This window comes from Tamandua tetradactyla, chromosome 18, assembly GCF_023851605.1.
Source record: "Tamandua tetradactyla isolate mTamTet1 chromosome 18, mTamTet1.pri, whole genome shotgun sequence".
In the NCBI taxonomy this organism is placed as follows: Eukaryota; Metazoa; Chordata; class Mammalia; order Pilosa; family Myrmecophagidae; genus Tamandua; species Tamandua tetradactyla.
In genome coordinates, this window is record NC_135344.1 from 50,349,132 (window position 1) to 50,364,421 (window position 15,290).

General features: G+C 38.3%; 1 long non-coding RNA gene across 1 annotated transcript; it reads right to left on the reverse strand.

Annotated features, from left to right (window-relative positions):
* Positions 1 to 572: 572 nt before the first annotated feature.
* LOC143662183 (uncharacterized) lies at positions 573 to 9,875 on the reverse strand. Its single transcript, XR_013165212.1, has 3 exons — positions 9,480 to 9,875; positions 2,211 to 2,265; positions 573 to 964 (listed from the first exon to the last, which is right to left on the reverse strand). It is a non-coding gene; the product is annotated as an uncharacterized LOC143662183 (long non-coding RNA).
* Between the last annotated feature and the right edge of the window lie 5,415 nt (positions 9,876 to 15,290).

Here is a 15,290-nt window from a genome sequence, read left to right on the forward strand (position 1 = left end):
AAACAGGACATTCAATAAGTAACTGAGTAAAAGGCACAAACAGACAATAAACACACATACACAAATAAAAATGAACCAGAAAAAAAATTTAAGTTCAATTTTTTTAAGGTTTTCAAATAAATGCTGATTAAAATTAATTTCTACTTATCAAACTAACTTTAAAATTTATAAAATTCAGGGATGGTGAAGAAATAGTAATGCAAGAATCAACAATGCTGGTGAGAATGTAAATTGGCACACCCACCTTGGACGAAATTTTGTAAAAATGTATCTAAAGCCTTAAAATCATGTACAAGCCATGTCCCAGTAATCCTTCTAAAAATGCATTTAGGAAATGACCATAGATGTGTCCAAACACTTATTCTCCAAGATTGTTAATGATAGGCTTACTTGAAATGGCAAAATATGTGGCAGTGACATCAACTTCAACAACACAGAATTGGCTGAACAAACTGTGTATCTATATAATGGAAAATTATAAAATCATTACAAATGACATCTGTTCCAACCCAGCTCTTGGAGGGCTTGGGTCAGGGCAACCGAAGACTAAAGGACATGTCAGGCATGGAGTTACACATGAATTTTATTGAGATTTAGGAGCAGGAGAAGATCTTCCAAGATGGCAGCCAGAGATGGAAAACGAAGATTAGTTCTCCGCAAACGGGGCAGGAGAGTGCAAGGGCTTATAAGGATTTAGGACAAGGGTATGAGAACAGAGGTCCAGCAGGATCTCCTGACACAAGGGTTTGGAGGTTTGTTATCAACAGTAATCAAAGTGGGGGAGTTTTAATACTTTGTTTACGATGCCGTCTGTGCATTCCCCCTCCTAACCCCTGCTCCCCACGGGGATGTGATGGCCTCTAATTTCTGTCCTGGTCATTGTAGGCAGCTACGTGCTGTAACTTATTCTCAGTTCAGAGGCAGGGGTCTGAGACCTGGGTCTCCACAGGTTGAATAAGAATATCTAGGAAGACAGAAATACATCCATGTCACATTGTGGGAAAAGGTTACCAAATAGTTTATGCTGTGTGATGCCATAATTGTAATATTTGTAAATGAGAATGTGCATAGAAATAAACAGAACCTATACACAATGCAGTAACAGTGGTTCTTCTGGGAGATAAGATTGCAGTGGTTATTTTCTCCTCACACCCTGTCATATTTTATAAATGTTCTACAATGGATATCAATTGTTGTGATAATAGATTATTATTTTAAAATAGTAACATTAGTGGCAAATAATTAGACGTAATCAATAAGTAGTTTTGATGCAACATGAGAAAGTAGGTCCGAAAATGTTAAGGAGATATTCAAAGAATTTAAATCCCAATGTAGGAATGAGGCAAGCAGTCACACAATGGAAAGAATAAAATTAAAAAACAAACAAACAAACAAACAAAAACCAAGCACAGAGGAAAGACAAACTGAGATTTGAAACTGCTGCAGAGAAAAAAAGATGATTTCTGACAAGTAGATCAGGAAAGTAAAGGTGCAAGCCTCTAACAGGTTTGAATATTGTAAATGCATTTCCTGTACTACAAAATAATAACGTGTTTTTATTTGGCACAAATGTGAAAATGGCCAAATTACTTACTCTAAAATGCAAACACCTTAAAGGGGAACACTAGAAGCAGTTAATTGATCTCCAGCATGACTGGAATTTTCAGGCTGGTGTTAAGTTTAACAATCTTGAAAGGTGTTTTGGAGTTCAAATGCAAAATAAGTCCCTCCCTTGGAGGGAATTCTGTGAATTAGTTGGAGACACAGGCATTTACAGCTCACAGGTTTCCTCATTTGCTGGAGGGTATCGTTATCTTTATAGTTCTCTATATAAAATAGGCAAGTGTCCCAGGTCATGCCTCTTTCCATGAAAACTTGATCTTGTGCTGGGGTAAAGAGAAGCCCAGAGAAGTCTGCCAATAGACAGAAGTACATAATACATCAACGAACTCAGAAATGCATCTGTTTACAAAATTGGTGCCTGTCCTTATCCATAAAGGGATTCTCCTCTTAAGGGGAAACAGTTATTTCTGAGGACAACTCATCCACTCATGAGCAATTCTAGAATGCTGCTATGCTCCAGGAAAACCACTACAGAGAAATTTCCAGCACACTAGTGTGTATATGTCCTAGCACACAGAAGCATGGAATGTTGCAAGGAGAAGCTGCAAACTGTATGGGAAGCTTTCTGGTTAATGAAATCAACTTACCTTGAGAAGCAGATAAATAACGAGCTGTACCACTTACGAAGCACATTTCCCTTATCTGTAAAATGAAGATAATAATAGCTAAATTACAAAGTTGTTTAGAACATAAAAGGAAATAATATACATAAATGCTTGGTCTTTAGTAAACAATAGCTATTATTGAGACGTGGATTCTTTTTATTAGGGGAGGAGGGCAAACTGTAAGTGTATAAGATAAGAAACATGGAAAGGACTGAAATACACAATTACAACAGAAATGTTTTCGTTGATAACCTCTTATCTGAAATGCTATAAAAATTCAGGAGCAAAATTCAAATGCTTGCATCTATAACATTGTTGGAAATTCATTCCAAATTCATATTTTCAGGAGGTATGGCCAGCATTTTAACGATAATTTTAATCCTTCAGCTGCACTCACATTTCAATTGCAAGTACATTTGTACCATTTTTAGATAACTATATAATTTAGCATAATACATATGAGCAAGTAGGCTTACATTAATATCAAAAGACAGGTGGGATTGTTTTTCCATCCATGATATGTAAAAGTTTTCTGTAGATCTGATTCCAAACAGTAAAGGATAAGAAAATTATTAAAACATTGTTAAGCTAATTTCATTTTGAAGATTTTTCATTGCTTTCTTTTTTTTTATCTTTTTCCTTACCTTGAGTGTAGACTAAGTTTTGCCTTATTCACATAAGACATTTTACAGAAAAGCATTTCAGATTTTCAAAGGAAACACTACATACAAGTTTATTTAACTTGCCCTTCTACAAGGAAACTGTCTGAATCATTGATTGCATCCTATGACCATTCAAATAGAATGACATAAATGACAACGACATGGTCAATCCATCAGCAATAAATTAACTTTAGTGTAACAAAATTTGAATCAAATGCTTTAGATTTAGAGAAAGACTACAGCCTTCTCATTTCAGAAAGGATGAAAAATTAGGCTAAGGTTTCAAAACCAGTTAACACAGAGTCTGGTTTACAACCCAGGCAGCCAGCTCCAAGGTAGGAGATGAAGTACTGGCACTGCTGAGAAGGGATTGGGAATTGGTTTGTTGGGGAAGGGCCAGGAATGGATTTAATAGTCGGATTTTAAAAACAATGCTGGAAAATATGCCATATTCGTGATACTTCTTAACTAGATGTTTGTGCTTGTGTCTGTGTTGGACTTCCAATGTTAGGAGTAGAATAATTTTAGAGTGAGATGATAAGTATTTGAATTCTGCATCACCATTGAACAGGACCCTAAGCCCTCAGCACAAAATTCCCCATCCATAAAATGGGGACAACAATCCCTACCTCACACGAGATGTTAAGGGAATAAAATGAGAGAGATAACAAAAGTAAAATCAATTTGTGATCTACAAAAAAAAAGGCAAAAATGGAAGGGACTGGTGTTATTATTATTGCTTGGTTAACAAAAATCCTGCCTCCTTTATTGTGAATGGACTTGATTTCTGATTCTTACGACCTATTCTAGCAACACGGCTCTCAGATTTAAGATATTGAGGTTTTTACATGTGGGATTTTTGCCATGCAATAAGAATATATAAGCAATTATCTAGAATAAGGCCATCTAATTATATGAGGGGTTCTGATAACAGCATAAACCATGAAAGTGGAACCTAAGTGCTTTATTATCAGAATCATAAAACAGACATATTGTCTTTTATTGCATTATTGCAAATCCTTTATTTTTACAATCCATATTAGAAAGTGCTTCCCAAATTGTCATTTTTATACTCAATATATCCCTGTTAATTTTTCATACTGATATCAACATTATTTCAAACTATCACGACATTTTACTAATTGATTTCTTATAAATATACTATAGTTTATAAACTATAGGTTTCTGCAGTAGCCATTAGTTCTCCCATGTTACACACAAATTAGGAATATATCATGTCTGTAAAAATATACATAGAGCCATATACACATAATTCATCCCCACACCTAATGACATCCTCATAAACGATTTTCCCGCCATTGAAGCACACATATGTTTAACTCTGAAATGGATTGCCACAAGATTGCCTTTGCAAAAAATTCCATTGCAGATGAAGTCTCATCAATTGCTGCTTTTTTTTCTACTGTATACTTTATGAATTGCCTCATCATAATTAACTCCAACCACTGGAATTAATTACTCCAGATGATTTGGAAATTGGTCTTCTTGATTCCTCTGAAATTGGTTCAGATCATCCCACAAAGTGGGGGAAGGGGTCTGAATAAAGCAAAAACTGTTTCTGAAAAACTAAGTTTTAGTATTTGGGTTTTTGCTTGTTGTATTTTGTTTTATAGAGTAGAAGTAGTGTAGGACGATGATTTTAGGCTTAACATATTAATCCTTTTTAGTTTCATAAAATTATACACATTCAGAGCTGAAGGGGATCACAGCGAGCAGATGGTTCAACCCCCTTATTCTGCACATGTGGCAAGGGAGACTCCCAAAGTTTTACTGACTTGGACAAAATCACACATGGGGCTATCGCTAAACCAAAGAAAGAAAGCAGCTTTCAGCCTCCACAGTTCAGTGTTCTTTATATTTTACATGTCTATATTGATGTCACATTTAATATCTTAAGCTCATATTGGGGTTCTGCTCAGCAGAAATATAAGAAAGAAGTTTAATGGTTCCTATAGACTTCGTACAGAAATCATACATGGGAAATAAAGGGTTGAGGATGGTGAGGTACATTGACAAATGCTCAGTTAATAAAAATCTTAATATGCTCATTTGAGGAAGCTTTCAACTGCTGTCAGACCATTCCAACTTTGACCCCAACATTTTCAAATTCGCCATCACAGCCATTCCTCCTTCCATCTGCTATAGGTAAAGAATGAGCATTTGCATTTGGTAGAAATCAATTCTGGTGTCAGAGGATTGCAAGGAAGACTGAAAAAGAGGTTGGTAACAGTGTAGAGTTTTTCAGTGGTCAAAGAAAATTCATCATGTAAATCACGTGCATATTTTAAAAATTCTCATGTCGGTTTTTCCAAAAATATTAGTGTTCATTCAAAAAATGCTAAATTTTCTCTCAAGAAGATTCTATCTTAACGAGAGCAGAAATCTGAAAATCAGAGAGACGAGGCATGGAATGTCCCAGAATGTGTCATACCTTTATAAAATTATTATAAGCAGGGAAAAAATGGAATAAATGAAAAATAATAGACCAGATTTAACTATTGTTTTCTTCTATCTTCTCTGTGGGCTTCCTGATACAATGATGTGATATGTAAGAGTATTCCTGGAAGCAAACACCAAGACAGAGGTTGGAAGAGCAAGATGTTAACTAAGGGTAATGCCTGTGAAAGATAAAGGGGATGGGAAGAGAAAACAGTCAGGGAAAGCTTTCAGTCAGTAGGTCTGACATCTGTGAAAGAAAAGAGAGAAGGAAGAGGGATTGAGTAGGAAAAATCGCAAACTGTGGTGCAGCTCTGGGAAAGACATGGCGAACCCAATTGGAAGCTCCAGCAAAAAGATTGCCTCCCACTGTCCAGAAATTCTGAGTCCTTACACCGGTCCCGTGTTCAGTCATTGGCTGGCAGCTGACATGCAAGTGTTTGGCATCTACTTGAAAGCGAAAGCAGATACTGAAGGCACCTAGAACTGGAGGCTCTTGGCTAAGTGCATTCCTTACAGCTGCTTCTCCCTTACAGGGGTTGTTCAGTGGTGCACCAGCCTGGCTACCATATGCAAATATTGATTCCCTTCCAGTGTGGTTACATGGGCTGAAATTGATGAAATCTAATCAGATTATTTCATTAGTATTGCCAAATTTTGTTTAGATGCATACTCTTTCAAAATGACTTACCCAATTACTTTTATCAAGAGAATTTTATGAAAGTTTTCCACATCTTATCAAGGGAAAAAGGTATCAGAAACATTTTTGAAACCCGTTCAAGTCATGACAGTTTATTTGTCAATATGCCCCACACCCCCAGTCCTGTTTAAAACAACTTTGTGTTTTAGGAAGCAGCTAATTTTGAAGAACTCTCTTCTTACTCTGGAAAACATACATTCTCCCCTGAGTATCCATAGGACATTTACCCAACCTTGATTCTTTCCATTGATTTTGTTTCCCCATAGAAACGCAACTGCATTTTTTGTCCCACTGATTTGTTTTAATCAAATTGCTCAGTGATATAAAACACAAAATAAAGGAAGGTGAGTTTTGCTTGTTTATTCTGGATGTGTTCTGGAGCAGTTTTGATTCCTGCTGCCTTCTCCTGTGCTGGTCTATGTGTGATATTCGCCGTTATTCATCCCTCCCTGCACAACCCCACATAAGGTCAAGGCAAAGAGATGGCCTTGCTTACAGGTCCTTGCCTCTTAGGCATGACAAGGTATTTGATGTTGTTTAAGGCAAACAAACCAGAACAGAACTTTTCCTCCAGGTCAAAACAAAAATCCGGGTTATGTGCCCACAATTTTGAGCGATATATGCAATGTTTTCATCTAACATTATTCATGAATAATGTTTCATCTATTCATCTAGTTGAATACTAGAATATCAACTAGTATTCTCCCAAATTAATCTCAAGCCCTAAACTTTACCATGAATTCTAAACTCATACAATGTTGACCTGCTTAACACCTCCATTTGATGTCTGCTAGGAAAAGGCATCTGAGACTTAATATACTCAAAAGAGAGCTCTTGACTTTCCCTTCCAAATTTGCTGCTTCTTCACTTTTCCCCCGTTCAGTAAATGATAACTCCATTCTTTGGTTGCTGTGGCCAGAAATCTAGGAATCACTCTTGAGTCTTCTTTTTGCATCTAGTCCTTGGTTGAATCATGCTACCTCTTCCTGGAGTATTTCTAACCACCTCTACTGTTACTGCCATAGCCCAGCCCACCATCATCCCCCATGGGATTGTTTCAATAGCCTCCTAACTGGTCTTCCTGGTTCTTCTTTCATATCTTGGGTATATTTTCCTTTTAGTAACCAGAGTGTCCTTTCGTTTTTTTGTTTTTTTTTTTTCCTTTTGCATGGGCATGCACCAGGATATGAATCCGGGTCTCCAGCATGGCAGGCGAGAACTCTGCCTGCTGAGCCACCGTGGCCCATCCAGAGTGGTCCTTTTTAAACATAAGACTAATCCATTCATTCTCTCCTCCAAAACCCTCCCCAAATTCAACTTCTCATTTACCGTAGAATCTGGGGTCTTTACCATTGTCTACAGGGTTCTGCGTGATCTTTCCCTTGCCTATTATTCTAACATTATCTCCTGCTTCTCTCCCTTTCCCACATTCAGTTCCAGTCCTAGGGCCTCCTTGCTCTCCTTTGAATAAGTCAAGCACAAGCTTACCTCACAATTTTTCATTTACTCTTCTTTCTGTCTGGCGCACTCTTCAACCAGTTGAAGTCCTATTTTATCCGGTTATTTCCTCATTTTTTTATCATTTTGACCAAAAATTAACTTGATTAATTTAATCAAATTTGCTTAATTTGATTAAAACAAATCAAGCTTTGTTAATAACAATACCCTCCCCTCCCCACAGTTGCTCTTCATCCCTTAAGCCTCCTGTATTTTTCTTCACAGTATTTATCCTGTTACTGTCACATTGCATATTTTGTTGTTATTTATTGTTCCTCCTCCTCCCAGAATGCAAGTGCTATGAGGGAGGAACTTTGCCTATTCTGTTCACTGGCCTGGCTGCAGTGCCTTCAACAATGGCTGGCACACAAGAGACATTCAACAAATGAATTGAATGTGGAATTCAGTGATTGTGGAATGAATGATTCTAATTATCACAGTTCACATACTTTTTCAGCAGAAAGAGAGTCTATCTACTCATTTATTCCCTCCAAACTCCTGGGGGAATTGCTTTTATACAAGGATCATAAATACATTCTCTGCATGCCTTCTGTCTGCCTAGGCAAGTGGATGGGCTCAAGAGTCAGAGAGAATTTTGAAGCTGGTGGGTCTCTGTGTAGCAATTAACAAATAGATAGCTCTGCTATCATGAGTGTTTTATTCTAGACTTCAAGCACAGCCTAGAAATGAGGAGATGAACAAAAACACATCTTAAATGTTTTATGTGAAAAACGAGCACTATTGTAGATTGCCAAAAGCAGAGAAGATAGAAGATAGCTGGAGTGGTGAGATGGAAGACAAAGCATTATTGTGGGAAGAGTAAGCGATGAGAGAAAATTCTAAGTGGTAGAGTGGCATAGTACCTTAAAAGAAGAGGACTATTTCATTTCTAGTTTCGTTTCGTTACTATGATATAAAACCTCTCATCGCCGGAACCTTTAACGAAGCCTAAGTTCATTGCGTGGGTAGTTGAGGTAGGGTCAATCCATGAGAAGGGTCTAAGCTTCTTGTTTGCGTGGATGGAAACAGCTTCTGGAAAAGAGGCCAGAGCATGATGGAGAGGAAGAGGAAGAGGGTGCTCAGAGCCAGGATGCATAGACACTCTCTAAAGTGAACTTGGGCCTTGAATAAATTTTCCCTAAATCTCCAAGCACAGGGGAACTTCAGCTGATAACTGGGCTATACAAAAAAATGGGGATTAAGTCTCCTACCCTTAGCCCCACAAAGGAAATAGTTGCTGATGTCTATAGTAAACCCGGTGCTTTACATGTAATTCCTGTAGGTGCCCACAGCATCACTATGTGATATATATTATTGTCATCGTCACCATTGTATACATGGAAAAAATGATGTCCCATGTCATGTAGCCAAGAATAGAGTCAGCTGAGATCCAGTCACAGGTTGAGCCAATACAAAACTCATGCTCTTTCCTCAGTGTCACACAGACTCCCAAGGACATAAAATAGATTTTTAATGTGCATCAAACCAATCACCAATATCCGAGCAATCCCCATAACTCCCCACCTCCCTACTCATGATATGTCATCAGAAAATGCTCTCATAATCCCAATCTGCTTTTTAAATTCTGATTTATACATCCAGGGCCATCTCAAATGAATCACCCCAATTTCCTCAACCCACCTCAAATAAGAATCAAGGACTCTTTCCTCCCAGCCCTCAGAGGACATGGTTAGTGCCTCTATTCTAGTATTTACATACCTTGCATTGGTGTTAGCTATTTATGTGTCAAATTCCATCCCATTGATTCTAAGCTCCTTCTGGTCAGAGTCATGTTCCATCATATTTTTACCCATTAAGACAAGGAAAGTGCCTTGCACATGTTAAATGCTCAATCATTCTGCTGTCCTTGAATTGAATTGAATTGAAATAATACTACAAAGCTTTAGTTAGCAGGTCATTAGTAATAATGATTACCTTTCATTGCTCTCTTACCAGGTGCCAGGTGCTTGTTAATCCTTTACATGTATAGCTCAGTTTATTTCTCTCATTAACCCTATGATTTGGATAATGCTATTCCTCATATTTTACACAAATCGTACTGAAGAACAACGAGGTTAACTAACTTTGTCAGAGGCAGCAGAACTGGGAAATGGCAGAACCAGAATTTGGACCCAGACAGTTAACGATTTAACCACAGCACTGTCCAAAATAGAATGTCATGACTTCAATAGCTAACCATTGTCTCTCATTCCAATCCTGCCCAAAGCTGCACCATGCCATAGAATATGCCCATTTTAAGCTGTTTCAGGATAGGGACTAGGGTCAGAGAGATTCATTTTGTTGATAGATAGATGCCACATCTGTGCAAAATGTTTGAATGTGCTACAAGCGAAACAAGTCCCAGAACTTGGAATTTCCATTTGAAGTCTTCATTGTGTCAAAATAGCACCATTAACTACCAGAAACCCATCTGTCTTAGTTTTCCAGAGCTGCTATGACAAATACCATACACTGGTTGGCTCAAAAACAGGAACTTATTGGCTCACAGTTCAGGAAATCCAAAATCAAAGCACCAGTAAGACCATGCTTTCTCCCCCAAATTTGTAGCATTCCAGCGCTGGCCTGCTTTAATCCTTAGGGTTCCGTCCCTTGTATCTCTGCCCCCTGTCAGATGGCAGTCTCTCTCCTTGCGTCTTCTCTTCTGGTTTATGCTGACTTTTGGTGTCTTCCTGTGCCTCTCTGTGACCAACTGCATCCTTATTTTCCCTCTTTATATAAGGCCTCCAGTCACACCGATTAAAAGACACCCTGATTCACTTTGGCCACAACTTAACTAATATCATCTTCAAAAGGTCACATTTATTAAAAGGTTCATACCCACAGGAACATGGATTAAGATTTCAGCATGTCTTCTGTGAGGTAAATGAGTCAATGCCCAACACCATCTAAATAGACTCACTCATCCTAAAACTAAATAACGCCTTTATCCCTTTTTTAAATGCTGAAGAGGTGTGGAGACTCAGGAGCCCAGCTATTCCTTATAGTGATCATGGTTGCAACCTTCAGTGGTCATGAGGCTTGATGCAAATGATGGGCACTACTGGACAGTGGACAAGGGACCAATCTCAGGGTGCATGCTGGTCACCCAGCCTTCCAATCACATACCGGACAAGAAAATTCACTGATTGGTCAGTAGGTCCTCTGAAATGGGCTCCTAAAAACCCCAACCTGTACTGAATATTAAAACCTCAAAGTTCGGGCGGGCCATGGTGGCTCAGCAGGCAGAGTTCTCACCTGCCATGCCCGAGACCTGGGTTCGAGTCCCAGTGCCTACCCATGCAGGAAAAAAAAATCTTAAAGTTCTTCTTAGGTGATTGCTGAGAAGTTGACTAAAATTTAAGGCTGATTTGGAAAACTTAAACTAACTTTTCCCATTTCAATGTTTATTTTTCCTTTTTTCTTAAAAAAAAAGTGTTGCCCTGATTTCCTAATAATAATAAACCATCAAATTGTAGAAACTGTAGGAGACGGATAATGCTTAACTTGCAAGCAAAATTAGTTCCTTCAACTGAGAGGTAGCTAGGTGAATTTCAGTATTGATTCTAGAACATCTTGCACAATTCCTGATTACATCATCAATGGAAGAAAGGGAAGTAACATGTCTTACTCCTCACCTCAGTGTAGAAGCCAAGCATTTGTCATTAACAGAGAGCCTCCTTTCCTTAAAGGAAGCAGGCTTTACACACAGAAATAAACACACACACACGTAAAGGAGGGAATGGGGAGGCAGCAAGCCAGTGACTTGTTTGTCGTTTGGGATGGAGCAAAGGGGAGGATTGGTAGTGTTTAATTTGAATCAAGTAGCAGAAAGTCTGAATTTAAAAGCAGCTCGTTTGATCTTTTTTTTTAAGCAGCTCATTTGATTTTATGACTGCACACACTTGGACGATATTCGAACTGTCTCTTTTTGCCAGTGCCTGCTGCCCTGTTTTTGGTCATTCGATTATTTGATTTGACACCCACCAAACTGAAAGGTTGTTCCTTCTGCTCCGTCTATCAGGGCTGGTATGAGAAGCAGAGGAAGAAAAATCGCACAGCTGGCAGTACAGTGAACCCAAAAATATACAGAAATGTACCAGAGGGAATAGTCATCAACATGGAGTGAACAAGCACCCAGACTATTGATTGCATGCTGCTCACAGAACACCAGGCGTTTCTGCCAACTCCTCTCCACTCGCACACTGAACTGCAGACAGCATGTTGTACCTTGCATCATCAGTTTTGATGAATAATGCACTGATAAGCACTGCAGCCAGTATTCCGGAGGAGCTGGGAAGCCAGATGTCATCTGGACCTCCAATAGTTTGAACCCCAGGTCTCTGACAGACACTGATAAAAACATCAAGCATGCGCTGCAGAGTGGGCAAGGCCACTGCAAGAATCTGGTGACCGTGGCATTCTGGAAAACAAATGGGAATCAGCTTTGTCGCAAACAAGAAGGAGGGGACTATGTTTAAAAGCCTTAGCTGAGTGGTAATGTTGGCTAGCTAAACTTCAATCTTAGACTTGTTGGGAAAACTCACACATGGACACACAAAAAGAGGGATTTTGAGGACAAAGAATTTTTAAAGGGCTTAAATCCACATGGCTCCAAATGGGCCATCGTGACAAACAGATGGAATGAGGTCCCTCCACAATGGACTTACAGAGAATGTTTATGACGGATTTGGATGTGGCCTTAGTGGGAGGGCTCACGCAATCTGATTGGCTCCCCATGCACTGCACGCTCGAAGCACTTCAGCGGGAGTGCTGCACAGATCATGTTTTAATTCCATCGTTGCAGGTAGATGTTCCAAAGGATCAATTAGACACAAGGTTTCCTCCGCTCAGTAACTGCAGACCTACCCCACGTTGTTTTATGAGTGAAACCTGGAGTTGGAGCAACAATTGTCTTTGCTCTATTTAATTCTTCATCTAGACAACAGATTTTTCTGACCCTAAATTCAGCCATGGTCTCTGGCTCCTTCCCCAATTGCAATCGCCTTTCCTTCTCCATTCCCTCCTGACCCTAGCTCTCCTCTGCTGTTGTAGTTTCCCCACTGCCAGACCTCCTCCCGCTCTCTATCACAGGCCTATCAGGCAGTCTCAGCTCTTCCAGTATTTTCAGCCTTTCAAGCCCAAACTGTCAGTGTCCAACACTGATACCTGGGAAATCTCCTCTTATAGCTAGAAGGGGTCAACATTAGATCTTCAATGAGGGAGATGTAAGCCACAGGCATTGCTAAACTCAAGCTACTACGTTGGATCTGTCTGATTTTAGGGAAATGAATCATGTTATACCATCTCTCAATGTGGAGGGTATCCTCTTTCACATCTCCTAACTCACCGCATCAGGTTGGCATCATTTGTGCTGAGAACCAGAGGAAATCCTCTGTTGACATTGCCTGGAATATGCAGACACAAAGGCATGCCAGCTTTGGGCGGCATCGAGGAACTCCTTTATTAAAACAGACTCACTTCTGCCTCCATTCTAACACTGTAATTGTAGGCAAAATTCAGATGATGTACAAACCGTTCTTCAAAATCTCTAAAATAGCAGATAAATCATCCTGTAAACAAATTTCTGCATTAAACATACAGTAAACAGTGTATAAAAGAGCACACATATACAATATCATTTGGTAATAGAATCTCTTACACTACATACAGCTCAAACTCTTGCCTTAGCCTTGTTCCCTGGCATGCACATTTTGAGTGGAACAGCTGGCAGGTTCACCTGCACCATTTTTTTGTTTTTGACTCTTATTATAAAATACTCAAATACGGAAAAGTAGAGAAAATAATATCCATTTAACCACCACTAAGTTTTGATAAATGTTATTTTTGGCATATTAGTTTCACCTTTTTTTTAATTGAACATTTAAAAATAAATTACAAATACTATATTTCACCCAAAAAAATTCAGTAAATACCTCTTTGCAAAAAGGACATTTTCATTATTGGTCAAATATCATTATCACACCTAATAAAATTAATAATAACTACTTAATATCATCTAATGTCCAGTCCATATTTAAATTCCACCCAATATTTCCCCAAATCCCCCCAAGATTCCCCAAAATGTCTTTAATAACTGTCTAATTTTAACATGAGTTCAATTAGGTAACATACATTGTGTTTTGTTTCCTCTGCACCATTTAAATAAGTATTATTCTCTTTCTCTCTGTAATCTAGAGCTTGTTTTAATTAATGATAATATAAAGAATGTGATATATGTCTTAACAAAAGACAATTTAAAAAATTGATAGGGTAATAATAACTAAAAGAGTAAATATATTTTTGATGGTTTAAAAAATATGTCCACCACAAAGGATTTGACATTTTTTCAAAGAATATATATTAATGGCCAAAGAGCACATAAAAAAGGTGTTCAACATCAATAACCATTACAAAAATGCAAATCAAAGCCTCAGTGAGATGATACTTCACAACCAGAAGGATGGCTATTACTAAAGAAATGGAAATTGGCAAGTGGTAGAGAAGATGTGGAGGAAGTGGAGCTCCAAGGCATTGTTGATGGGAACATAAAATGGGGCTGCAATTGTGGAAAATGATATGGAGATTCCTCAAAAAGTTAAATACAGAATTACCATATGGTCCAGTAATCCCACTTCTAGGTGTATACCCAAAGAAAGTGAAAACCGGGTCTCAAACAGATAGTTGTACACCAAACTTTATAGCAGCATTATTTACAATAGCTAAAAGATGGAAACAAACTATGCCTATCAACAAATAAGGTAGATAAACAAAATATGATACACATATGCAATAGACTACTATATGACCCTAAGAAAGAGTAAAGACCTAGGATATGCTGCAACCTGTAAAAAACTTGAGAACATGATCACTGAAATAAGCAAAAAACATAACAAATATTGTCCAACATCACTTATAAGAGGTATCCAGAAATAGCAAATTTGCAGAAACATAAAGTAAATTATAGGTTACTAGAGGATGGGGAAAAGGGAAAATGTTTGGTGGACATGGAATATTTGTAAATAAAATTTATTTTATTTATAAATAAATAAATTTTTATAATTAATTAATAAAAATTATGTGCCCACAAATTCTATGATAATCCTTTCAAAAGGTGGATCTTAACCTCCTCCCCTTGAAGTGTGGGCCAGACTTAGTGACTAACTTCTAACGAATAGAATATGACAGTTGGGTTGGGATATTACTTCCAACAGATTACATCTTTTGTCTTAAGTGGCATCACTCTCTCATTCTCTCTGTATTACTCTGCTTCTCCCTCTCTCCCTCCACTTTCTTTCCCTCTCTCACACAGCCCTATGAAAATTGACATTTGCTGTGCCTCGACGGCAAACTTACACCCACCCAAAGCCTAAAACCCATTCTGTTCAACGGACAGAGAAAGTAAAAATGCTTGATTCCGCAATTAACAGCTCAACTACTGTTACTATTCTATCATAATACCATAGTTCTAGTTTAGAAAGGAAAAAGCAGCCCTGACATCTGTGAACTGTTCTAACACATAAAGCTAAGCCTTAGCATTGTTACAAGCTGACCTAATGCTCACAGCTGGGACATGTATTTTCTGTTGGATGCAATCTGACTATCAGATAGGAACACTTGACACAAAGCAAGACTACAGCATAATTTTGTCTAAACACACAAAAGCAAAGTTACCGTGCCAACGACAAAATACCAAATATCCACTTCTCTCAGCTAATATGGGTGATGTCTGCTTCTTTATCAATTACA